Here is a 25,135-nt window from a genome sequence, read left to right on the forward strand (position 1 = left end):
TAGAGCTGCTGACCAGAGCAGCTTTAAAATTCTGAAGCCACCAGTGTTTCTTACTCTGTTACGTGTTCCTTTTCCTTTGCATGAATGTTAATGAGACCATGGTAGAGCTAGCAGACTTTGATGCTCTTTACAATTGTCTTACAATACCAGAAGGTGAATCCTTTATGTTTGTTCCTGAAAAAAAAATCTTAGTTTTATAAATCTTCACCTGAACAATGCAAAATGAAGGGTGGGAGAATTTTTAGTATTTCCTATAATCTGAGCAGGTAGCATAATCTTCCAAGAATGTCACAGAGCTAACTTCAAATTAAGTTGGAAAACTGACTAGGTAAAGATTGTCATCCCTATTTCACAGATATGGAAAACCACACCAAAGAGACTGTACCATTATCTGTTCAATTCCATACTTTTTCAGACTGATTTTCAGAAACATTGAAGAGTAACATCTTCAGCTAAAGTTAGTATTAACAGTGATGAACACTTTATACTTATCAGTCCCAAAATTTCAGAATTATATTCTAGCTATCCCTATATTTGGGTTCCAAAGCAAGCCAGTTTATATTGCCTAATAATCTGAAGTGCTGAGTACCTGCCCTTGTAGGTACTAAGTAGTTGGTGCTACTGAAAACAGGGACTAAGATGTCTCAAAGTGGATCCCCAAAATCTGAGACTCTAAAATGAATGAACACATTTTGGGGAAAAAAAAGGACATTAAATGATTTACATCAGGATTCCCTGTAATTAAGGTCAGAGTAAAGACAGCAAATCAGGAAACTGTGACTCCTTACATTGTGATTGCAGTAATACCCTTTCACCACATGTAGCCCAACAGAATCTCTCTCAGCAAAGGGCTTCACAGGTACCTATTTTGCATCGGAGGCTGACAGCATGTGTTTAAAGCATGTCAGAAATGTCATGTCTGATCTGCTTTGTATGTGTGATGCATAACATACCAGCAATATCCTTCAAGTTAGGTATGTCAAGATAAATAATGATGCTGAGCAAAACTAGAATTTTGTAGTTAGAGTCAAATGAAAAGAAGCCAAAGATCCCACATAAGAATAGACTTCCAGCTGTTTGCAGTCATTATGCCATCCTACTGGGAGACGTGGAAAGGTATGAAGTGGGCTATCACATAGTTCTAGAGAAAGTCACAAAGATGCACAGACTTTTATAGGAATTACTGATAGAATGGCACTTTGCTTAATATTACTGTGAATGCCTTCATAAGCAGTAAGTGGATTCGGGGCCATAGGCTTCTGCAGGAAAAGGTGGGAGAAAGAATATTCTTTTTCCAGATGACTTGCTTTATACTGTTCTGTATTTTGCTGAGAAGCAAAATAACAAATTAGGATAGACAGAGCACCATGTCAGAAGGCTACACAAATTTCAGACTGGGCCTGGCTTCTGACCAGCCTATTCAGACCACAAGCAGAGTGAGGTTGGGGCAGTCTGCACCCACTGCAGTAGACATGCTCTGTATGGTGTTTTTAAGTCTGTATACATTTGTGTTATATAAGGATGAAAGTCTTGGCCATATTCTTATATGCCTCTTCCACTGCATAAATAATTTTGACAGCTTTGCTGAATAAATCAGGGTTGACTTCACTTATACAGTCCCTGAACATCTTCCAAATGTTTTCAGATAAATCTCTTATATTTCACAACCTGTTTATGATGATCTCCTGTGAAGCCATTTGGCTCTACTGAAAGCTTCACCCACTGTCTGTAGAAGTAACATGTCTTTTCAGTATTACAGAACAGCAGTAAGACTTACCAGCAACACTGCTGCCTTTTTTACAAACGGACTATCCACTATACCATCATACTGGCCTACTATTCCTGAGGATAAGGGTACTTCTTTCCTTCAAATCAAAGAAAAACTGCAGGAGTTTGATCAAATGGATCTGTGCAAAGAAATCTGCATGTGACATATTACTGATGCTTTACTGCAGCTGTTTTTTAACTGTCTGAATGCCATTTTCCTGCACGCATGAGTGTGTTGCCACTGCCATTTAAAATTCTTTTATAGCTAGAAATCTGCAGACAGTTGTACTGACCTTGCCTAAAGCATCACCACTGTAGTGTTATTTCATAGGGTCTCAGGTTTCCCCAAACTTTTGTTGTTTGTGGCTAGGAGGAGAAGGAAAACATTTTTTTTCTCTACTTAGCTAGGAATCCTTTCGGTAAGGTTCAGCAAAAGCAACTAGACCACTTTCAAGAATGACATTCCATTATTAAAAAGTGTGCAGTATTTTTGAACAGCTGTATTGCTGAGCTGGGTGTGGGTAGAATGTTGAAGTCTGGTGGGAAAGTTGCCAGAAGGGGCTTTGTGCATTTGAATGTGCTTAGAAAAAATTAGCTTTGATTTTTTTCTTTTTTCTTTTTTTTTTTGGCAAGGGCAGGGGCTGAGGGGAGGATGGACAGAAGAATATCCTGAATAGGTTATTTTCCCCATAAGTGAAATTCTGCCAGTTTGGCATGATTTTGCACTGTGAACAGTGCAAAGCCAAACCATTTTCAGGGGAACAACAGAGGCTGTTCTCTTTCTGGACTGGTAATGCCTTCAGGGGGAGCCTAGCACACGAGAAGGCCCCACAGAAACTCTCCTTCTCCTTATTGTTGCACATGCAACTTTTACACAGTCTAGGAGCCTGTTCTCTGCCCTTTTTATTTGGGTGGGGGGAGTAAACTTCCATGAAAGGAATTAGGAAACTACTGTTACACTGTCCTGAGGTTGGCGAGAGAAATGTTCCTCACCCTTTCGCTGTGCCCTAAGAGAGACAGGCATCCCTACTTCCTCCCTCTGCTCACCCTGCAGAATGAACAGGAACAAGGATTAACCCCTCTTTACCAGGTTCTTCTTAGGATTTTCTGAGAATCATGAATGACTACAACAAGTTACAGTCTTAAATTTTTGCCTTTTCAACTCCAGAGCACAGTGTACAAGCTACTGAATCTGTAATATAGCCTCAGGTAGCATTAAGCTATCTCCTATTGGCTTTTGCTCCTGTCACTCATCCAGAGTGCTTATTAAATCTAGCAGAGTGACAGCATGTGGTGATGCTCCTCTGAACTTTCTAGTACATGGAATAGCAAAGACACTCCAAATTGGTGGTGGTGGTGGGGTTCTTGGTTAAGAGCAGAGATATTTCTATTACATTTCACACAGTGTAAAATGAATTTGAGTTACAGTATATAAACTGGTGAATTGATGGATTTCTGGGTCCTCCTAGGTTCAGTTTTTTAAGCCATACGCTTATGTTTGGAAGACTGATTTTCTTGGACTCTAGAATTTTAATCTCAAGAGACATCTTTATTGAAGGAATTTAATATTAGAGTCATGGGGCTTGTTTGCCTGGTGACATTGACCAGCATAGCTACAGTGGAATAGCTTTACTTCAGTTTAACTCCCCCATGTGGACATTATACTCCGGAATAAAAATGACTTCATTTTGCAATAATTATTCTCACTAATTATTCCAGAATAGAGTGTCCACAGGAGGGAGTTCTGCAGAAATAGCTGTAACAAAATAGTTGTAGCTCGGATGATTAAATTCACTCTGCAGGAATGCCTTGTGCAGGGATGGCACAAGATTTGCAAGGGTAGAAAAGCAGTAGGAACAGTCAGCTCTGCTCTTGCTGACAAACTGGGTTGCTAGTGTTAGTTGTTTCTCCTGTGCAAAGAACTGTAGTTTCCACAATGCTCCAGGAAACTGCAGCATTTTTGCTTTGATAGACTGTCTTTTTTCTCCAAACAACTCAGTAAATTTAATTAAAAAATACAGTTCTATCCTGTTCCACCCCTCACCCCTTCCTTTTTACTCTCTAAACTGAGTTTACACCCTTTTGGACACATAATTCTTGGGTGAAAAGCAAGCTTTTTTTTTTCTTTATTGTGTTCCCTGACCTGCTAGTATTTGTCAGTTCACTGACCCTTCATGCCTCTCTTTAGCTCTTAGTTAAAGAAAACCTTCTTGAACAATCTGTTCACCCTGGTCACCGTGAGGTCAGTCTTTACCACTGCGAGGGCAGCAGGATGTCTGTTTTTTTGTCTCTTTTTTTCCCTATACGGGCAAAGAGCTGTTTGCTAATACTACGTTCTCTCTATTCTCTGAAAGATACCTCAGATGTTGTTGATAGCTGTCTCAATTATAAATGAGTGAAAAAAACAGAGATGCTAAATAAAATTGTAACTTCTATAAAACCTCTTCAGAAGTCTTAGGGAACTGAGATTTTGTGCAGTTTTTTGCAGGCTGTTCTTTAAAGGTGAAATAGTTGTTTCAGTTCTACTTCTGCTAAAGAAACAGTATGTGGCTTTAGTGAAATCTCTTATGTGTCACCATTTGCTAGTTCTAAAATCAGTGTCATACCACCCAGCACACAGACAAGCTATAAGGCATAACTTAACAGCTGAAACCATCAGGTAACAGATGCCATGTCACTGCAAGTGCGAAGCATTACTTTTTATTGCCAAATTTGTGTGTTCTTAAAGCAGTCATTCACAAAAGTGACAGAAGAATGGGAGCAAAGGTGCTATAACTCTGAGAACCTCTACGTGATATGCTGCGGGCAGAAATGAGCTCATTCTGCCAATGCTTCAAGCCAATTCAAAGCTATGTGGTTGCATTGCTGTAGGGATGAGTCCAAGCTAATATGCCCCATCTCCCAAGATGTAGCACTGTCCTAACGTAGTCACTCATGGGGCAGACAGTAATCTGGCTACCTCTTCAAGTGCTGGCCCAGCAGGCTTGCAGCTCTCTAAAATATATGTAGACATTAAATACAATTAAAAACATTAAAAACATTAAATGCAAGGATTCCTGAATGAGGATTGCAAGTGTTTTGAGATATCCCCCCTGACTGAAGCTTTTAATTGGTTTTCCGATTTGCAGAAGGTTACTTCGAGGCAGTGTATTGCGAAAGAAGTAGTGAATGGAGAAGAGATGTAAAAGTGAAGAAGAAGTTTGACAACGGTTACAGTCAAAGTTAACTCAGTGAAATGGGGTTAGCTAGTTTACTGTCCTGATTCTAGCAATATGGATGCTCTGTATTAATGAGGACTGCTGGTATAAGAACAAAAAAACCCACACTAAATCTAGTGAGTGAGAAACTGTCTGGAGTGAGAAGGACAAAACATGTTAAGGTTGAATGAAGTTCTCATGGAATCACAGAAAACTGGCTAAGCTAGACAGTTCCTTTCCATTCCCTCAACAGCCTGTCCCTCTACCTGTGTGATTTCAAATGGACGGAGATCAGTCTGATCCTCTCCACTATGCAGCAGTCCTTTATATTTTGCAGTACTACTGTTCCTTCTCCCTTTGTTTTTCTCTTCACTGGAGAAAGCTTTTTCAGCTTGCTCAGTTTTTCCTCACAGGTCTTGCAGACCTCCACTTGTTCTTCCTCTGTCCTCTTCCAGACTGTTTCCAGCAAGTTTGTCTCTCTCTCATACACCACAATTGTGGCTTTGTTAGTACCTCAGCTAGAAGTTGGAGGGCTAGTTCATGAGCCTTAAATACTGGTTTATATATTCTGGTATGGTTTTTCTTTCCACTTGTTTTCTTATGAGCAGAAAGGTGAGTGCTTTTGCAAGTAAACTGAACTAATTCATTCAAATTCAAACTAATACTCAAAGTAAAAAAGAGGGAAATATATCAGATGGGAGGACAGGAAAGGGGCTGAGTTAATGGGCCTCTGAGTTAAGGGGCCCCTGAGCCCAACAGGAGCTGGGAGTAAGGAAGGGGTGATTGTGCTTCATAAACTAAGAGATGAACCAGGAAAATGACAAGAGAAGGAGCAGCAAGGTAGAAATGAGACTGTCTCAGCAAAAGGCAATGAAAAGATGAAGCAGCTTTAGATTACAAAGGTTGCCCTTTGCTGTTAATTAGAGCTACAGTTTTATTGTTTCATCTAACATGAGAGCCATCAGCATCATACAACCAAAATACAAAATTAATTCAGGTAGAGGGTGTTTTTAACTTTGATTAGGAGAGAATATAGGCATTAAAATGTCCCCTTCTGTATCTCAAGAGTGGCTGCACTGTGACTGCTTGTATTCAAACTGGGCTAACTGGAGACATTCTCTGAAAAGTAACACAGATCAGCTGTGCAGCAGTGGCTCAGTGTTCACTTGGCAAAGATTGTCAATAAAATTGTTTTGGCTGGCATGGGAAAAAAGCAGAAAGCAGAGTAGGAATTAAGGAGGGAGCTGAAGATGATTTGTGATTAAGAGAATCAAGTGGTCAAAAGGACTTTTTTTTTGTATTCTATAATGCAAGATACATTTACTTTGCCATGAGTTAAGTATTTGCATTTTTGCTGAAAAGCAGCTCCTGTATTAACCACACTGCAACTTTAGCAAAGCTCTTTGAATGATACGCTACAGGGTCACTGTGGGTACTTTTGTCAGGAACACTTTTTCTAAATGTTTACCGTGGCAACATATTTTGCTGCTCCTCTTCAAAATAGTGTCTCAGCATGTATTTAAGAAGTATTAAAAATGCAGTCAATAGAAGGAGCTCAGGCAGAGGAGAGAAATCTCTTAATCTGGACCAGAGAGTGCTGATCTGTAACAACTGAGGCTTTAAGCACTGAAAACTTTTAATACCCTTCTAATCTAGTGCAATGCCTCTGTGGGAAGTGAACTCTTAAATCTGCACTTAATTCAGACAAGTTGTAATCTTCCGTGAGGCACGGAAGAGATTTTTGTAAAGAAAGATGACAGACTATATTTCTCTGCCCCAGTTACTGAGTTACTAAATTCTGAAATTGGTTGTCCACGTGTCCAGTGATATGATACTTTTCAGTCAGTGGGTAATTGCCTCTGCAGAAAGAGCAGAGCAGAAAGTTATCTATGTGCTGCTGTGTGTCCTCATTTCTCAGCAGATTTGTAGAAAACTAAAGCCGTTAGCAGAAGTACAGTGAAGGCCGTTAAAATGGGTCACCCATGGCATTGCCAACTGCCCTGTGTTTCTAACACGTGGTGTTGTGACATTGTGAAGAATTCCCTAAGGGAATATTTGCTGGATATTCATGAGTTTGTAACTGTTAAACCTAGTTTGTGCTTAACATTGTTCTTCATTAAACTGAGAGACAGGATGTTAATTAAAACCAAGAATGTTTCTTCTAAATTAAAAAAATGTATATCGGACAGCTGCTCGCCTGCTAGAGTCCTACAGCTGCTCCGCTGGAAGTGAGAGGATTGTTTGAACAGTGCTTCAAGGGACCAGAACAGTCTCTGAGGTCCTGTCCTGCAGTACTGTACTGCAGTTGTTGCAGTAGCAGCAATTCATGTTAAAAGGTGTCAAACATTAATAAGAGCAAAATGGCCCCCTCATCCATCTGTGTCTACTTGGACACAGATCCTTCCTGACTGAAACTGGGTCATGTAAACTCTGGGATTCTTGACTTTATAACATGCCGAGGATCCCCAGAGTTGTTTCCTCATTCCCTGTGCAGCTCCAAGAACAACCAGCCCTGTGCCTCCTCAGGCCTAGCACCCCCACAGCTTGCTGTTTTCTTTAAATATCCCCAGCCCCAGGTGATAGCTTAGGGCATATGATTTAGTAGCTATAAATCAGTTTGCAACTATGCCCAATTAAAAGCTTCAGTGTGAAGCTGTCTGTGGAGGGCTGTAAGATCTGATCAAGTTGGTTTTTCTATCCTCTTAGCCTGGCATGTGAAGCTGTTTCTTAAGGAATTTAAACTATGTAATCGAGGCTCTTTGTTTTGTTTTGTATTTTTCTTGAAACAGGACTAATATGGAAATTTAAAGATCTAAGTGGTCCCTTCTGAAAGTTCCTAACATTGCTATCAGTATCATTCCTTTTTATAAACAGAACTGTTACAGTTCTAAGAAATAAAGTATTCGAAGAATGCACTCATAAAGATTACACATACAATGGAATTTTTTAGCCTCAATGGGAACAGAAGGCTTTGTGAGATGCATTTGTGTGCAATGAACATAACGTTTAAATCAATTTTTAAGCCATTACTGATGAAACATCATCCTTTGCTTAAGGGTCTACAAGGCATGCTGCCTACAGATGCAGAAGGTATCAGTTCCTGCCCAGCGTATCAAGGACCTAGGAGGCAATGCTGGTTTAGAGTGTGAAACAATTATTCAAATAGAACCATGCTGGAAGCAAGGCAAAGGGAGAAGCAGAGAAACAGCCTGAAAGCAGCTTGGAGTGATGTGAGATTTATTCCCTTAACTAGTGTTTCTGTAGTTTCATCATATCACTTGACAATTCTGCTGAGTTTGTGTTAAATACATTACATGGCAGTGTGACAGAGATACTTTTGGGCCTTGAACAAGTGACACACCTCACAGAAAGGCAGTTAGGTGACAGTTCCTACCTGTCCCACTTTTGTACTCCCATTTTTGTTTCTGTCATGGTCTCCAGTCTGTTTCTCCTATCATGAAACCGATCTGACCGCTCCTTTTGTTTTGTTTTGTTTTGTTTTTTTACAGGGGTGTGGCTGGTTATACTGCCCCTACTCAGATTTTTCAATGAATGAGGAGGCTGGGGGCATCTTTCAGCTGCATCCTCCCTTCACATATATTATCTGTTGCCAGAAGTCCTCCAGGCTGTGTTTTACACCAGCAGATACCTTTCACAGCACAACTCCAGCATTGTTCAATCTTAGCAATATGGAAATACTGTTTAGGGTGAACTGGTTATTCAGAAGGGTCCAGTGAATGGTTCAGATGGGTACCTTCCAGCCTGTGAGTTGCTTCCAAGTCATTTCCTCAGACAGCTGTGCAAGTTTGTTACTAGAATCTGTTACTGGGTTCATTGCTGGACCTTATGGTGTCTCTGTCTCAACTGGGTAACTCTCAAGCTTACAATTAACTTTCAGTATGGGTGTGGAGAGACCATTGCAGAGAGACCTCACAAGCACTCACAAAACCTTCTTCCATGAATTAGAAGCAAAATGAGACAAAAAAGCCACCAAGTACATTCAGTAATTCTTTTTTCAAGTAAATGTTTAGATCAACAATTGCACAACAGTTACCCAAAACTACATGGAGCTGAATTTATCTCTGATATGAATTTATCACTGGAATTTCCACTGGTTGTAGAGTTTGCTACATACTCATTTCAGCAAGGATAAGTCACTAGAAAATATGCCGCTGAGAAATATTGCATCCATTTAGACCTTTCTTTGGTCTTTTTTGTTGGTGTTTTTTTTTTTTGTTTGTTTGTTTAACTACCACTGCATCTGGTGAGCACATTCAGACTGGGGAGACTAAAAAAAATAAAAACAAGGAGAGCAAGTGAGAAGTTCCTGGAATATTACAAGCTGCCGTGTCACTGAGAATGGCAAGGCAGGCAGGCAGAAAGCTCCTCTCTCCAAAGCTGACACTACAGTGGGAAAATGTGGTACTTATTAGGTAGTCAATTCACTGAGGCCATAACTTTGAAGTAAATGTACAATTGCAAGCAAATGCTGAGTATCATGCTCTTCTCTTTAAGTAATTTCCCTTTAATTCTTCTCTCTTAGGCTATTTAAGATATGGTTTTAAGAAATGTTTCATGAAATGTATCCTTTGGAATCTTACGGTTCAGATGGGCTTATGTCTTGTAGACTGAAGAGCTACTATACGTTTTAAAACTGCTTCAATATTTTTAATTTTAAACTGATGGTCCCACTTAGACAAAAAAACAGATTATTATCTAATTACAGTTTACAGATGCCAGCTGAGCTGAAGCAATGATCACCTTCTGTACATTAAAAGGACAGAAGCTATTTCATTCCAGCAATAAAGCTGGAACTGTCCTGAACCCTCAGAAAAAGCAAAGCCAGGTTCCCATGCTGTCCTGTGCACCATGTCTCCCAGAGAACATGGTTTTCTAGCATATATAGCTCCTCTTAGTCTTGAAGTGTATAAGCTGCGGTCTAAAGCAAGGGGATGCTGGTATTTAAAAAAAACAGCAAAACCTGAACCTTGAGAGTAGAAAACCTCCACCCTCATCCTTCACATGTGGACTTATGCCATGGACATCACAACTGTGTAAGTAAAGTGCTGCTTCTTCTCTCCTTCATTTTCCTCTCCCCCCATATCAAATAAAGGGTGGGCTTTTTTTTTTTTTAATCTAACTGTGCTGGGAGGTTTCCAAAAGGAAGGGCCCCCCTCCTCAAACCCTTGGAAAGGTGTGGAGGGGGGTCTCAGTTGCATTCACCATTTCCAGCTTTTCCTTTCCCACTCTTCCCAAGGCCTGTCCAGGGCAAGATTTACCCCTAAAATTTACTCATTTCTGTCTAGAAAATGGTGAATAGCCTGATTCCCAGCTGCAGTGAAGTCAGCTGAAAGGCTTTCCTTAGTTGCTTCTGATCAGTAAACTCACTGAAGAGGAATATGTCTCCTGACAGTTTAAATCTTCCTAATATGACTATGTTGCATTGTAAGCAACAATTTTTGCTTCATGACAGAGAAGAGTAATGTTAAAAAAGATTAAAACATTACTTATTCTAGCCAAAGTTGAACATGGGAAAAAGGAAGAAAGGAGATTAAAAAAAAAAACAAACCTAACATGCAAACATACCTGCAGATTTCTGTAAAATTTGGGACCCATCCTCTTCTTGTGAGTGCAAACTGAATAGATCCAGTGAAGTCAGTGGAGTTTCTGTGGTATTAATAAGTGTAATCCCTTGGTCAAGTGTTGTTCTCCTTCTTCCCCCCTCCACCCAAGTGCTAGCAGCTGTTTCAGTCACCAAATGAAAAATGTTCTCATTTTTAACCCAAACGCACATTTTTGTCTAGTGTTTTGAAAACCACAACTGAGTTGCAATGTTTTCGAGGTGTATGGACATGGAGAGGCTAGCTCCACCCAAACTCCAAGCCAGGGGGACTGATGACAGCTCAGACTGGCAGCCATTTTGATGCATGACTGTGGTCTGGTAGCTCAGGCCCAACCACGCGCTAACGCATCTGAACAGCGTCTAGAGCAGTGCGCATTCAGGCATCTTGACACATGCAGAGCAAATTCACACTTGCCTGCACCTGAGTGTGTAAACATGCCTGTAATTCCTGAATATATCTTCCAGTTTCAGTGGAGCACAGCAGCTCATCATGAAAAGTTTGTAATTGCTTTTGGGAGAATCAAAACATGCTGACTTAATTTTCACTAAACATCAACTGCAGACAGGCTTGCCAGTTTATTAACAGCACTTAGCCAGGAAGAGCTCTATAAAGGAGGCTCTGCTCTGTGGAGCACCAAAACAATAATGCTGTGGTGTTAACTATTGCCTTTGAATAAAAATCTTTCATTGATGTAGATGCAAGCAGTGCAACACTTGTTATGTTGCACCAACATAGTATTTTGAAGCAGAGTCATCAGGAAAAGAAAGAGGTTAAGCTAGTTTAGAAAAAGGTTGCCTGAGAGTTGCTCACAAATCTCCAGATGCTGGCATTGCTCTCAAAGCAACCAGGACAGACCAGGGAAGCAGTGGGATTCAAGGAGAGTTTGACTCGAGCTGAGTTTCATGTCTGTCCAGAAAAACTGCAAATGTTTGAGGGAGTTATCATGGGTTTATATAAATAAGGCATTTTTAATTTGTCCCTTCTATCTTATGCAAATACATGTTTTTGCACAGGAAAAGCTGCCTTTCATACAAAAGCGGGAGACATTTAAATACCCAACTTCTCCTGCTACTGAAATAGGAAAGTCAAAAGTGAACCATAAAAAAGGTGAATGGTAGATCTACCCCGTCAGGCAAAAGGCAGTGAAATTACACAAAAAAATACACCTGAAGGGACAAGCCCCGTGGAGATGGCGTTGCCTCGCCCGCCCCAAGCAGAGGCCACGCGGCCGCCACTGCGTCACATGCGGCTCGCGGGTGGCGCGCGCGGCCGTCGCTGCCGCTCCGCGGAGCGCGGGGCAGGAAGCGGTGGCGGCGCCGCGGCCCGGCAGATGGCGCCCTGCCCCTCCGAGCGGCGGCGGCGGGGCCGCGGCTGCCGCCTCCTCCCGCGGGCGGGGGGCTCCTTCCGCCGGCCCTGGGCTGAGAGGCGCCCCCCGGCCCGCTCCCGCCCGCGCTGCCTTTCCCCGGCCTGCCGATCTGGCCCGGAGGTAGGTGGGGCTGAAGGTTGCCTGCCCCGGGGGAAAAACTTCCCTGGCGAGGCAAACCCGTAGTACAAGGGAGGATGGAGAAAATTAACAAAATAGCTCTTCCAGCAAAGTTTTTGGAGGTGGAGGAAGAGGGGTTCACCTAAGGGGTGACCATGTGCAGATGCTTGTTCTGCCTGAATTAAAAGTCTGCTCAGAACCAAGCACCGCAGGAGTGCAAAACTAAATGTCCCCTATTCTGAGGTATTAGGCTCAAATCTCAAAAAATACAAGAACATTTCAAAGCATATCAGAGTTTAGATCCGAACATAACATACTTTGATAACTTCTGTTTTTATGAGACGTCACATAGATTTAATTACATGTCGTGCAAATTTCATTTTGCTGACCTTGAAAGCATGAATCTTTGTCCTCCAGTCAGCTCTCACAGCAATTGATTGCATTTTTGCCTAATAAGGGTGAGATTACTTTGGTTTCTCATCAGAATGCTATGCTTATGTATTGATATATCTGCCTTATTTCTTGCTAGTTATCATAAAACCTGAAGTAAATAAAGGTTGGTTGTTTGACAGTTTCTTATATGCAGATGAGGTACCCGTTTTATAATTTTGAACGTGTACTGTAATATTTGTATCAAACTTGTATCAAACATTTAAGGAAAAGACAGGTTTCTGTTTGCTATTTAGAGCTAAGGCGCAGAGATATACTAGCATTGATGAATGATTCAAGCTGCTGTCTCACTTTGCACTAATTTTGCAGTGACTGATAAGCACTCTATTGTATTTCTTAGAAAAGCCTGAACTTCCCAGAAATGTCTGAGATACTACAGTGGCAAAACAACTCAGTTTTGCAGACTTTGCATCCTAACTGTGAATTTGATGACAAACATAGATGCTAATATGTATTTAATGCAATGTCTAATGCAGCTTCTCTTAGTTTAGTTTAGATTATTCCCCAGTATGTTTCTGCAAAATGCTCTTCTTTGCTGAGGTTACCTTTCCTGTAATCCATTCATCGATAGGAGACTTGCTAGTACTTTGCAGAATTAGTACGTGTTCTTATTCATTTCTTCCGAGACTAGAGGCTTCAATAAATTTCTGGGAACCTGTCACTATGACTTCCTGTAGGACTGTGAGGAAGTTGCTTCTCTGTGCCTTACAGTTGGCTCTGCTGTAAATGGGAACAATGGCATTTATCTGGTTGAGACTTGAAGGTGAAAAGTGCAAGTGTAAATTCTAATCTTTGCGTATAGGTGGGTTGCTTTTATGCTGTCTAGAGAAATAAAATTAAAACTCCACCCTTTTGTGGTGACTGCTGCTTTTTCTCTGAAGTTTTTGGAATAGAACTGAAGTATTTCACATGCACAGAAATCTACACAAAGGCTCTCCAAACTTGTAAAGTGTCAGATGGACCAAGCTGACTATGTGCAAGATTCCAAAAGCACTTTGGAAAATTCATATTTTCCTCCCTCTTGCAACGCTGAAATTTCATATCCTTGCATAAAAATGTTTATCACACATTAGACTTATTAGAGTATGGCATTTATAAATAAGTTTTACTTCCTCTCACTACATGAAAAAGAAGAGAGATTAACTTTATTTATACACACTAACTTTTACTATTGGAGCATTCAGCTTGAATGCTATAAACATCCTCTAATAAAAATACCATGTAAGAACACAAGTGATCATGATCAAATTATTTGGCTAACACTAATTCTAGAATGGTGGATTAAGTGGATCCTTGTTTCTGCAGAATTTTTATGATGAGAACAAGGGCAGTGATGATAGCTTTCAGTTAAAATACAATTACTTTTGTAACTTACTGAATTTCTTGTTTCAGATGCTTGTAATTTTCACAGCTTTCAGGCTGAATTATTACATTCTTGATTACAGAGAAGTGACAAATTTATCAGGAAACTTTCAACAGAATATATCCACCCTTTTTAAGTAGCATTTGTTCCAAGTATTAAAAACCACAGCCACAATGAAGAACACTTCCACTGTTACTATGAAAACATAAATGTGCATGTGCCTATCTTAAAACCAGTTTAGCTACATATGTTATGACTTGCCTTTTTTGTGGGTTTTACTGAGCCACAAAACTTTGAAGAATAGGTGTTAAAGTTATAAACACTGGCCTACTTATTTTACCTGGGCATAAATGGCAAGTAGCAAAAGAGGAGGAGGAAATATATCTTTTTTTTCATATATTCCCAGTCCTTCATGTGTTTGCTATTAGTCTTCTGTACCTAATATTTAGCTTTGTTTTTTTCAGGATGCAGAGAACTGCTTTTGTGTAATTTAAAGCTTACAGATTCTTTAAAACTCTGTCATGTTTTCACACACACTTTAGAAAACTTGTGAATGTTGGTACCTCTGATGATGCACTCAATTAGGAGATGTATAAGAATGAGCAGAAGTTTTAGGACAAATGCTCTTGATTTCTTTTTCCCTGTTGCTTATCATCCAGCCATACAAATATTTCCATAATACCAACAATAGGCAGGGAAACGTTAAAGCATCCCTTTAGGCTGATTATTACAACCATTTCACAAGTGGGAAAACTGAAGTTCAGGAAAGTCACAGGGTTATGGGTGAGGAGGCAGTCAGCCTCTGAAACAGGATGCAGCTTCACTCTAAGCAAAGTTTTAACACCGAAATGTCAGCTGTTTCCTTACCTCCAGGCAAATTGTTTGAAGTCAGTCTCTGCTTTCTTACCGGAAAATGGAAAGAAAAATTGCAGCAACTGAAAGATAGTAACACTCAGTTGTTTAATATAAAATTCTTCCTTTGCTTATTAGCCCTTTTATTTGCTGACTGTAGGGAGATGCCTATGGAAGACACCATAGTAAGTTGTAAGTTAACACATTATATAATGCAAAATTCAAGTGCAGCAAGGTTCAGTACAATCAATGTATTTTTTGTATGATGTGCCTCTGTCCTTAAATTTCAAAGAAATACACATTCAAGACAAATTTGGAGGATTTTTTTTTTGGAGTTTTTGAGCTGAGAAACTTGTTTAACCTTTCCAGCAGTTTGGAAAGCCATGCTTTTGAAAGTTTTTATGTAGGTTGCACTTGTATGGACATTATTAAAGTTGTTAATTATTGCTTTTCATTCTGTTCTGAATTAAAACCCTGTGCCCTCTCAGACCCTGCAGATTAATAACTGCTGAGGTAGAAGATGACTTTCTTGGACAGCTATCCTATTTTTGAATTGCCTTCTGCTCTCTCTCTCCAGTGTCTCCAGAAATCTTTGCTAGTATACCATCTCTGCAGGTCAGCATAGTGTGCCCATGGCCCTCAAAAGATGAAGGAGGAATCCTGGAGTCAGAAACTGGCTTCTGATCTGTCAGTCTGCTTCCTGTGAAATCAGCTACCTCCTGAATATGTATGTGCCAGCTTAGTAGCTCAGTGAAAAATTGGGTATCATACATGCCCTAGGAGAGCTGTCAGCCTGTCCCTGCTTCATTTCAGTTGTGCTGCATATGTAATTTCATAAATAAACATTTATTCACAGAATGTAAATTTGGCTGAATCATTCTGCATATGTGAATCATTTATTCTTGAACAGAGTAACATTCAGTATTCAGTAACTTAAATATTATATAACCACTTCAAAACTTGTCCATTTGAAGGAAAAAAGAAAACAGAATTTTCTTCTGGCCTCTTCCTTCATTTCCGTAGAAACCTTTTCAATTGCGATTCCTCTTTGAAACACAAAAACAGCTCCATTTTATTCAACAGAGCTTTAGCCTGTGTTTATCAAAGGCGCAGTGAAAAAAAGAGAGCTTTTACTCTCTTTTGCTTCTGTTTTCCTTTACAGCTAACACAGCTCTGAAAGAAGGACTCAAATTCTGTTATGTCATGTATGGCATCAGAGCTGTTTACTGAATTCTTACCATTTACGACACAGAAGCAAACTCACTGAAAGCCAAGAAACTTAGCAAATGTCACTGGGTCACACTAGGAGCATGGGTTTGTATGTCCAGCCTCTCTGGTACCGGCAGCAGTTTATGAGAAAGTAAATACCTAGTTCGATTCTCAGAGCACTGGCTGAGTTTGCATGCTCTGCAGTTAAGCATGTTTAATTGCAAGTTACTGAACATAGTAAGCAAGGAGCTTCATGGAGACACTGAGGTCCATTTTGTAAATACAACTGTCTGACAAGGCTGTTTGCAAATGTACACATTTGTAATTATACATTTGAACATGCAGGAATTTATGTTAGGGCAATAACAATCAGATAAAAAACTGCAGTCCTTGATTTTGCAGGGCCTCGTCTCATGTGAGAAAAGAAAGTTTGGTGGTTCAGTAGCACAGGTATTACTCACCCTTGCAAGCAACAGTGACCTTTGAAGTCAATTGATAGGATAACAGGAGGAAGAACTGGTATATCCAAGTGTTTAAATATACATTTCCCCATTAGTTCTTCTTTATTCTTGGGAGCAGTATTTTGACAGTGTAACAAAATACTTGTTAATGGAGGATCAGTTTTCCTGTGCTTCCTACCTACTTTGCCATCAGTTACTCTGCTCTTAGGATGAAAAGCTTGGCAGATTTAAGGATATGGGGCACAGCTGTTCCCTTCTGGGGCTTACCCAGTAGGCCCACACATGTTTCTGGTAGCCGTGATTCTTCTCTGGGACTGTCAAACTTGTGACAGTGTGAATAAGGAGCCTAGTCCGTTTAAGCTAAAGTACTCTTTAGTTCTAATGACAAGAACAAAGCATAACATTAGAGAAGCAGGACATTAAAATCGAATCAAGTCTGTACATAACTCAGTTTCCAAGAGCTTGACTTTCCTGTTCCCAGGGATCCTAGTAGATCTACCTTCCTCTAATTTCTCATATAACAGACTGATTTCTCAGTCTCAAGATAATAATCTCTCTCCCTTTCTCTCAAGTGTACCTCTTGAAAATTCTTGAATCCTTGGATTCCTGCTCTCCCTGCAGTGACTGCTTATCCCTTGGCAAAAAGCCTCCAGTTTGTCTCTTGGGGGTTCTGTCCAAAGAAAAATAAGGCCTTTGCCTTACCTCTCAAGTCTGTGCTGGAAAGAGTTAATCTACTCCTACCTTCATTTTCCTGCCTGTGTTTCCTGACAGTCCTGCTGTTTTATTAATTCAATATCTGTATACAGTAAACATCACAAGAATTAGGTCAACGCATAGGATTCAGGAATTATTACAGACAGCTCCAGATTTGTTACAGAGGAGATGCTTGTTCTTTGCTTTGGGTTAAAAGAAGTAAATGAAGAAAACAAGATGAGACATTATTTCTTGGGATTCACTTTCAACAATAAATGGAAGTAAGAAAAACATGAATATTTACATAGAAACAGTTTACAATTGGCTAGTCTGTGATCTGCTTCCCTGGTATCTTTCAGGCTGAGGATGGGATTTGAAGTGTCTGGATGATTAAAGAACAAGCCTGAATTTTGAGACTCAAAGGGATTTTGTGCATCTCAGTCCTCTCTGGACAACTTAGGCTATCCTATCATGTGCTATTTTTTTCAGTTCATAACACTAGAAAACTGGAACGTAACAGCTTCTGTGAGCTAAACTATATGTCTGCTATGGTACTGCTGGGCTCAGAAAAGCACAGTAGGCCAGAAACATGTCTAATGTGGCTAGGCTCAATGATCCTGAAAATAGGATGTGGTTTGATCCAAAGTGGGAGATATTAGCTTAATTTTCCATCCGCAAAAGAGTTCCACTGTTCTGTTTACATTACTTCTCGGAGCCTTCTCAGCCTGAGAGCACTTGGTACGGTTCTTTGGAAGGGGGTAATTCACCCTCTCCCTTCACAGGCTATTTCTCTGCACATGTCTCAGGTCTCCAAGAGCCCCCTCTGTTCCCTTTTTCTTTACCCTTGCAAACCCTAGCATTCTGCTGACTGTTCTTTCTGGCCAAAAAGTTGTGGATGTGGCTCTCAGCAGTGCCATTCAACACTGCTGTTGAGTCAGGCAAAGGGCTGAATACAAAACGTGAAGTGCCTGCTCCTTGTTACACAAGCTATGCTCCCTGCCTTTCCGCTGCCCAGCAGAGCTTACACTGCAGCTCCTATTTAATGAAAATATCCAACAAAAAAATAAATTGTCTTTTATCAACTTAGGACTTTGAAGATGGACTTTAAAGCCATCCAGGCTGTCCCAGAGTCCAGCTTATTTGCTGCATCAGTAATGTACCTCCTGTTTCTGGAGCTTGATCCAATTTTATGTGGTCAACCTTAGGAGGCAGGAATAGGTAAGGGATAGGAAAATGTTATTAGTTTTTCCATTATGCAGATTCCTTTTATATAGTGATTACTTTCCAAAAATGATCCAGTCTGTGTTCCTGAAACAATATAGTATGCTAATACAATGCTTACTGTGTAAATGGGGAGTTGGTTTGTGCATGGATGTATAGAAGAAAAAGAACATGCATACAAGAAAGACATGTCATGTAAAAGAATGCCAACGTCAGTTCTCTACTTCTGAAAATGCTGGCTGCTACCCAACAGAAACTTCAGGCTTTTCAAAGGCAAATGTTTGAAAAAATATCTTTATGTCATTGTCAAGCAAAGTGATTTATATGTCTCAAAAGGTAGGAAGAAATTCATGAAAGACAAAAGAAATCTCAAGGCTCTGCACAGTGTGAGGGGGCAGAGGTGTCTGAGTCCTGGCATCCAAGATGCCAGAAAGCTGCTGTTTAGGCCAAGACTTTACTAAGATTCTCGTCCTTCTGCAAGTGAGGTTGCGTACAGTAGTAAACATTGAGCCCCTCTAACCTGCCGAGTTACCAGGAAGTCAGCATTCCTCCTTCTCAGCCCAGTGAGGGGACAAGCTCAGCTGCCACAAGCAGCCTTTGCATAAGGAAGGGAGAACAAAGCCACAGTGAAATCAAGGAGAGGTCCAAAGAACAAAGTCAAGGTGTAGAGGATAGAAGGGGCCATGTAGCGTGGGCAGCAAGGGGTAATGGTAACAGAGAAAAAAAAATACCACAAGATTTTTGCACCAAGAATACGAATGGCATTGATAGGATCATTGCAGCGAATTGGAGAGAAACCCCTCTGCAAGATGCACAGACGTGAAATTCAGAACCCCTGACCTTTACTGCTGGCTGTGGGACCATGGTGGGGTCATCTCCTTGTGCCTGAATTATCCACCTATAAACTGGGAGCCTGTCTCATAAGGAGTATTCATGTTATTTTGGTATTTGCTAGTTAAGATGTAGGGAAGAAATATTTTATGAAACCGTGTGTGCAGCAAAAGCCCTCAGCAAATTTCAGAACTGCGCTGGCAGACACATAGGCACTATTCTGTCACTGACAATATATTTTTTCATACAAAAGCAAATGATTGTACTTACTCTGTAGTATTCTTTATCAACCTCCCCCACTTTAAAGGTACTATGTACATTCATACTTCAGATTCTGTTAAATCATTTCTGAACCTTGCCATGTGCTTGTTCTAAATTCACAGGTACAAGGAAAATCCTTAATATTTTCCATTGTATCGGGTGGGGCAGACACTGTTAAAAATCAAAGCTTTCAGCATACCATTTCTCCTGCCAATATCTCTGAATGCTGAATGACCTAAATTTCATATTTAGGAGCCAGAATAAATATTTCTGCCACTTACTGCTCAGTATTAGTCTGATTCCACTCTAAACTACAGTAAAGATGTGCCTGGAAAAAGAAATCATTGGCTGATGGTCATCTTGCAGAATGTATTAGAGAGCTGGATGTATTCTGATCAGGGATACAGTATTTAAATGAGAATAGGTCAAGAAGATTTCCACAGTGTGTGTATGTAGATGTAGACATGCTGGGTAGGATTCATTTCAACTAGTATGAGCTGTCTGAAATATAGACAAGTAGTCTAGCTCCTTATATGGGCCCTCCCTTTGGTCAGCAGAGGAAGACTAGCACCTCCAGAGCATGATTCATTCCACTTACCTTTGATGTCTCTGCTGGGATCAGATGAATGTCCCTGAGAAGAGCCTGTATCTCTTCACTGATTACAGAGGAAGCCTATACAATCAGCCAAGTCTGGATGCCCAATTTTTAAGTGACTACAATTATCTATGATATATCCACCTGGCGCTGTAAGTATGTATGTATGTGTGCAGCATGGAGTATTTGGAGAGCAAGGAGAATGCGAAGTAGTGCGGTATGGTGTGCCATAGAGAATATTGTTATGCTCAGCACAGTGACAACCTGGTATAAACTGTAGTTCATCCCATCCATGCAGCCTAGAGCCTTGCCTCCCAAAGTGGAAGATAACTCTCTAAGAGCATATGCATCCTCACACATCAGTGACAGTCATTCCATCTGCTGTGTCATGTTGAAAATTTGTAAGTTTATAAGTTTGTATGTTAGGAGTCATGCCCCAAACCCTGCTAAATAACCAGTTGATCACACTGTATCTATTTCAGAAAACATGTTCTAGGACTGTTACAGTGTTTTTACACGGACTGTTTTGGGTGACATACCTGGAGAAATGCTGGGTGCATCTGCAGATACAAATTCAGTTGTACAGGATTCTGAGGGAGAGAAAAACTTCTTTATGACATAAAAAGTAGTGCCAACCAAAATGTTGAAAATTAACATTATATCTGTAAAATGTCACAATGTGAAGGTCATCTTTGACTTTTCTAGAATGAGAATAATTAATTATTCTCACTTAATTCCACTGAAGTGAGCTATGGTGGACATTGTCATTTATGAATTTAGGTGGTGGCAAAAGCTAAGTTGAATCAGCTGTGTCTGGCAGACAGAGTGATTGCTGCCTACAGTAACATTACAGGTTTTTCTGTGCGATTTTGTTTGTAGTTTTGTTTGACCTGAATTTATGCTGCAAGCTAAGGATTTTGTATGGGGCTGAATACAAGTAAAGACATCTGTTTTACACTGTGGAGGAAGGAAAAGGAAAGGAAAAACAGGTACAGAGAGGGGAAATGGACTGTTGAGGTCTCCCTGTGCCACAGTCTCCAGCATGTTTACCCCATTATTTCTTGCAGTTTATGCTGGGTGTATACTGGGTGATAACCCGGAAGAACTTCATAGCTCCTCACTAAGAGAAAAATGTCCAAGCATGCTGCAGCTAGCATCCCAGCCGTGTGACCACATCCTGCCTCTCCAGATTCTTCTTCCCCTCTGTCTTGGTCCCTCCCTCAAAATTTCATCTAGATTGCAACAAAATTAACGTTATCAGACAGTACCTGCCAACTAAAAGAACTGAGGGAAAAACAGTGAAGAGGTGGGCAGCGGGGCTTTTTTCACAGAACTGAGAGAAATGGCTTTGAGTTGTCTAGTATTTTTACTAGAGACACAACAAGACAACAGTATCAGTGATGCCAGCTTCATGCTTCAAAATGGCCTTAGGTCGTGTCTGAAGTAAGTAATGTCAGGGGCAACAAGAGATGCTAGTCCAAAGGTGACAGAACAATAGTGATTATGAGAATTTCCAAAGAGGGCTCAGGGGCAAGATTTAAGGATAAAGGAAAAATAACATTGGCCTAAGGTATCCATGAATAATTAGAAATTAAGACAAGGCAGCAGTGTGAAAGAATGGCTATGGCCTTGCAATGCTCACAGCATATCAAAGAGAGAGTGAGGCACTGATTTGTTTGGGTGTACATAATACTTACTGTTCTAGGTGGCTGATTTTTGGAGGGCATTTGGCAAGTCTGTCTGGATAAAGTCATCAATTCAGGGATGAATAGCCAAAACCAACAACCCATGGCAACTCATTTATGATCATCACCATTTATAAATAAAGGATTCAAGAGACTAAAGAGTGGAGAGTCAGCTGGAGCTCAGAAGAGCAAGCTGGAGCCTGAGTTCATTCTCATTTAGTGGCAGAGAGGAGGCAAATGCAGATTCACACACAGCACCTAGGGAGAGGTTGCAAACCTCGCCTTAGTTTCCATCTGTAGGTTTTGGGAGGACAACCCAGCTGTTTGCTAGGTGGTGATCTTGCCCTCCCTTCCCCTCCAGTTTATCCAGGCAAGTACTGCTCATTACAGGCTATTCAAATGCCAAGTTTCGTGTTTTGTTATTTAGCCATCTTTGAATAATTGTCCTGGAAAATCTTTCTAACAATGGGCAAAATGTTCAGTACGTTTCTCTCTCTCACACATAACTCAGAAATGTCTCAGCAGTTTTTTTGTTTTCTTTTTCCAAATGTTCCCAAAAATTGCCTTTGATTAAATACCAAGCATGGAAGATTTTGGCCAGAAAGACTAATATTTTGCAAAGTTAAGGGATTATCACAGAAAATATTTGATAACCTATGCTAAGACATTAATGGTGTCAAATACAACATTTCAATATCACAGGTGTGGTTGGTAGCATTACCCATATGTCCCTGCTCTTTGCATAATAAGACCCTGCTTTTCCTTGCTGTATAACTTTGTCAAACTTGTAACAGTTTGGGCTGAAAATTTCCTTGTCAGGTGTCTGTCCAAGGCTGAGTATTTTGGAAAACTCAGTTCAGCCATTTCCAAAAATAAGACTAGAGGAAAATATATTGGTTCCAACCATGTTTAAAAAGCTGTGGCAAACTTTTCCTTGAAATGCCCTAGAACTTTAATGCCTTAAGGCACAGATGGAGCATTTTCTGGGGTGATGAGGCTGAAAGCAGAGAGGGAAAGCTTCATGTCAACAGTATGACTTTTGTTCTTCCACCTAATACTTAGGAGATATGGTCAAGTTATAAGCCTCCAAGAGATCACACTTTGCAAATACTGTGAAATACTGCACCCTTCACTGGCGTGGGCACTGCCCCTGCCTGCCTTGCTGTCACACTTAGTTCCCAGCTCCCCTTACAGGGCAGCACTGTTCTTGCTACTCCCTGATGGTTTTGAGAAGTCTTCAGATGGCTGTGGACTTCATGGAGGAAGTGAGGTGTAAAACTAGGTTAGACCAGATAGTACTTCTGTCATGTTCAGGGATATGTTCGGGCACAGTATGCAGAGTCTGTGCCCAGACACAGACTCCTTGAGAGCCTAAGGTGGTAATACCGGCATCTCAATATTTCTCTGCCATCAGCAGAGGGACACGTGTCTGTGATATCCATTAGCTTCTCTAAATTTTTTTTACCATTACACAGAGATCCTAGCAGAAACCCATACACTCCTTTTCCTGCAGAGAGTTTCTAGCACACTACAGATGTATACTAGTGTAAGTTATTATTTTATTGTTATTTGTTAATTATCCATGATATGATAGGTGCTGTTCAGATATCTACAGAACACCATCACCAAACTAGAGAGCTCCCAGTGTGAAAACTACCAACTTAAATAGGGTAGGAAAGTGAATCTGTAAGTAAAGCCTTGATACTGTTTGTACCAACCCAGTGGTTAAAGCTCACATTTGGGATTGGAGCCCGTTTTGCTAAATGCTGTATGTTCCTGTTTAAAGATTTACAATCTCAGTAAATAAAACAAAAGGTAAGAAGGAAAGCAGAGGACAGGGAGGTGCAAAGACATGTGAAATCATTTACATCAGGCCTTCTGAAGAACCCAAATTATAATCCAGGTTTTCTGGTTTACATATGGATCAGGCTGTCAACTGTATCGTATAGTCAAGGACATGAAAAATGCCCTCACCTGAAGTATCAGCAATTCCCAGGTGGTCTTTAACCTTGACATTCTTCATCAGCTGTGTTTTGGTAGGACAGATGGTGAGTCTGGCTTAAGGGGAATTTGAGGGAAAGGGGAGGGGGATTGTGTTTACAAATGAGATCAGGATGCAGGACTGTCAATTTACACCCTTTTCACTGCAGGGTTACCTTTGGCCTGATATGGCACTTCATTGCTGAGTTTTACACCAGTGTAGCCGTGGCAATAACACTAGCAAAGAACTGGAATTAAGCCTTGGCAAATCAGGAAGGAGAGTTCTGAATGTGGCTAAACTTAACTACATTTCTGAATATTTAACCTTCTATTTAGGGGTAAAACAGTATGTTTTCATAAAAATTTATCACCCTGACACTTGCTTTGCTGCCTCAAGCAGATTTTTTAAGTCCCGATCAAGAATGTAAATGTCACTACTGTATGTCAGCATTCATAAACTTTACTTTGATAGAAAAACAATACAGCGTTTATGTCCAGCAGAGGAGTGGAGTGCCTAAGTCATTAGTGTCTGGCGTGAAACCCAGTACTGTACATTCATACTGAAGTGCATCTGTTTCTGGCAGTACATTAGGTGATTACTATATGCAGCAACCTAGATTTGGCATAGAAAGATAAAATCTTACTAATAAATCTGATGCACACTGTGGTATTACACAGTTTGTGTCAGCAAATGCATAGCTGATTAAAAAAAAACAAATCTAGTATATGTTATCATCTTTATTAACCAGTTTTGACATTCAGATGGCCAGTGCTTTTCTGAGTGCTGGCAAAATGACTGCTTAGGTCATTCACTGCTGCTTAGGGCATACACTGACTTAGGGCAGGATGTGTTTGACAGTGTGTCTGTAAACAGGAGAAATGCAAATAGTAGAGCCCAGCTGTTTTTTGGTGACTTGTAATGCAAAAAAAAAGAAAATACGAAGTTTTGTGGTGTGGCATAAGACCGTTAATTAGTACAGATTTAGAACATTTCTCGAATGGAAATACCAGGAAAGAATTGCACAGCTAATCCCAAATGGGTGCCAGTGACAACTTTTTGTCATACCATTATGTGTGTATTACTGTTGCATGTATATTAGCAAAACTACTTTGGGAATGTGTTCAAAATTTGTATTTGTACTTTAGAAAAAAAAATTTCGAAATGAATAGAATAGCAGCGAAGTTCAAATTCAAAATTAGACTGGTGTCAGTACTTATCCAGATTTTGAAGTAAGTGGATTTGGACCACTCAAGTTAGGAGCAAAAAAGCCAAACATCAAGCCCCTACAATCTGGGAAAATTCAGATCTAGTTCCATAGTATCTGTCTGGGGTGCAGACCTGTAATACAGTATTTGTATGCAGCCATACACACATGAAAGAGAAGGGTGAGAGGGAGGTCCTTTTTTATTATACCAGAGATATCTGGGATGGTTCAAGTGGAGCAGAAAGAACCACGTATTTA

The 25,135-nt window shown here is 40.4% G+C and overlaps 1 protein-coding gene across 1 annotated transcript in view; it reads right to left on the reverse strand.

The window, feature by feature from the left end:
• The window catches only part of COL8A1 (collagen type VIII alpha 1 chain), a 136,696-nt gene extending 125,760 nt beyond the window's left edge, over positions 1-10,936 (reverse strand). The window contains exon 1 of the mRNA XM_064520894.1: positions 10,551-10,936. The gene's annotated coding sequence lies outside the window, so the exon portion shown is untranslated. The remainder of the gene's footprint in view (positions 1-10,550) is intronic.
• Positions 10,937-25,135: the final 14,199 nt, after the last annotated feature.

This window comes from Dromaius novaehollandiae, chromosome 1, assembly GCF_036370855.1.
Source record: "Dromaius novaehollandiae isolate bDroNov1 chromosome 1, bDroNov1.hap1, whole genome shotgun sequence".
Lineage (NCBI taxonomy): Eukaryota > Metazoa > Chordata > Aves > Casuariiformes > Dromaiidae > Dromaius > Dromaius novaehollandiae.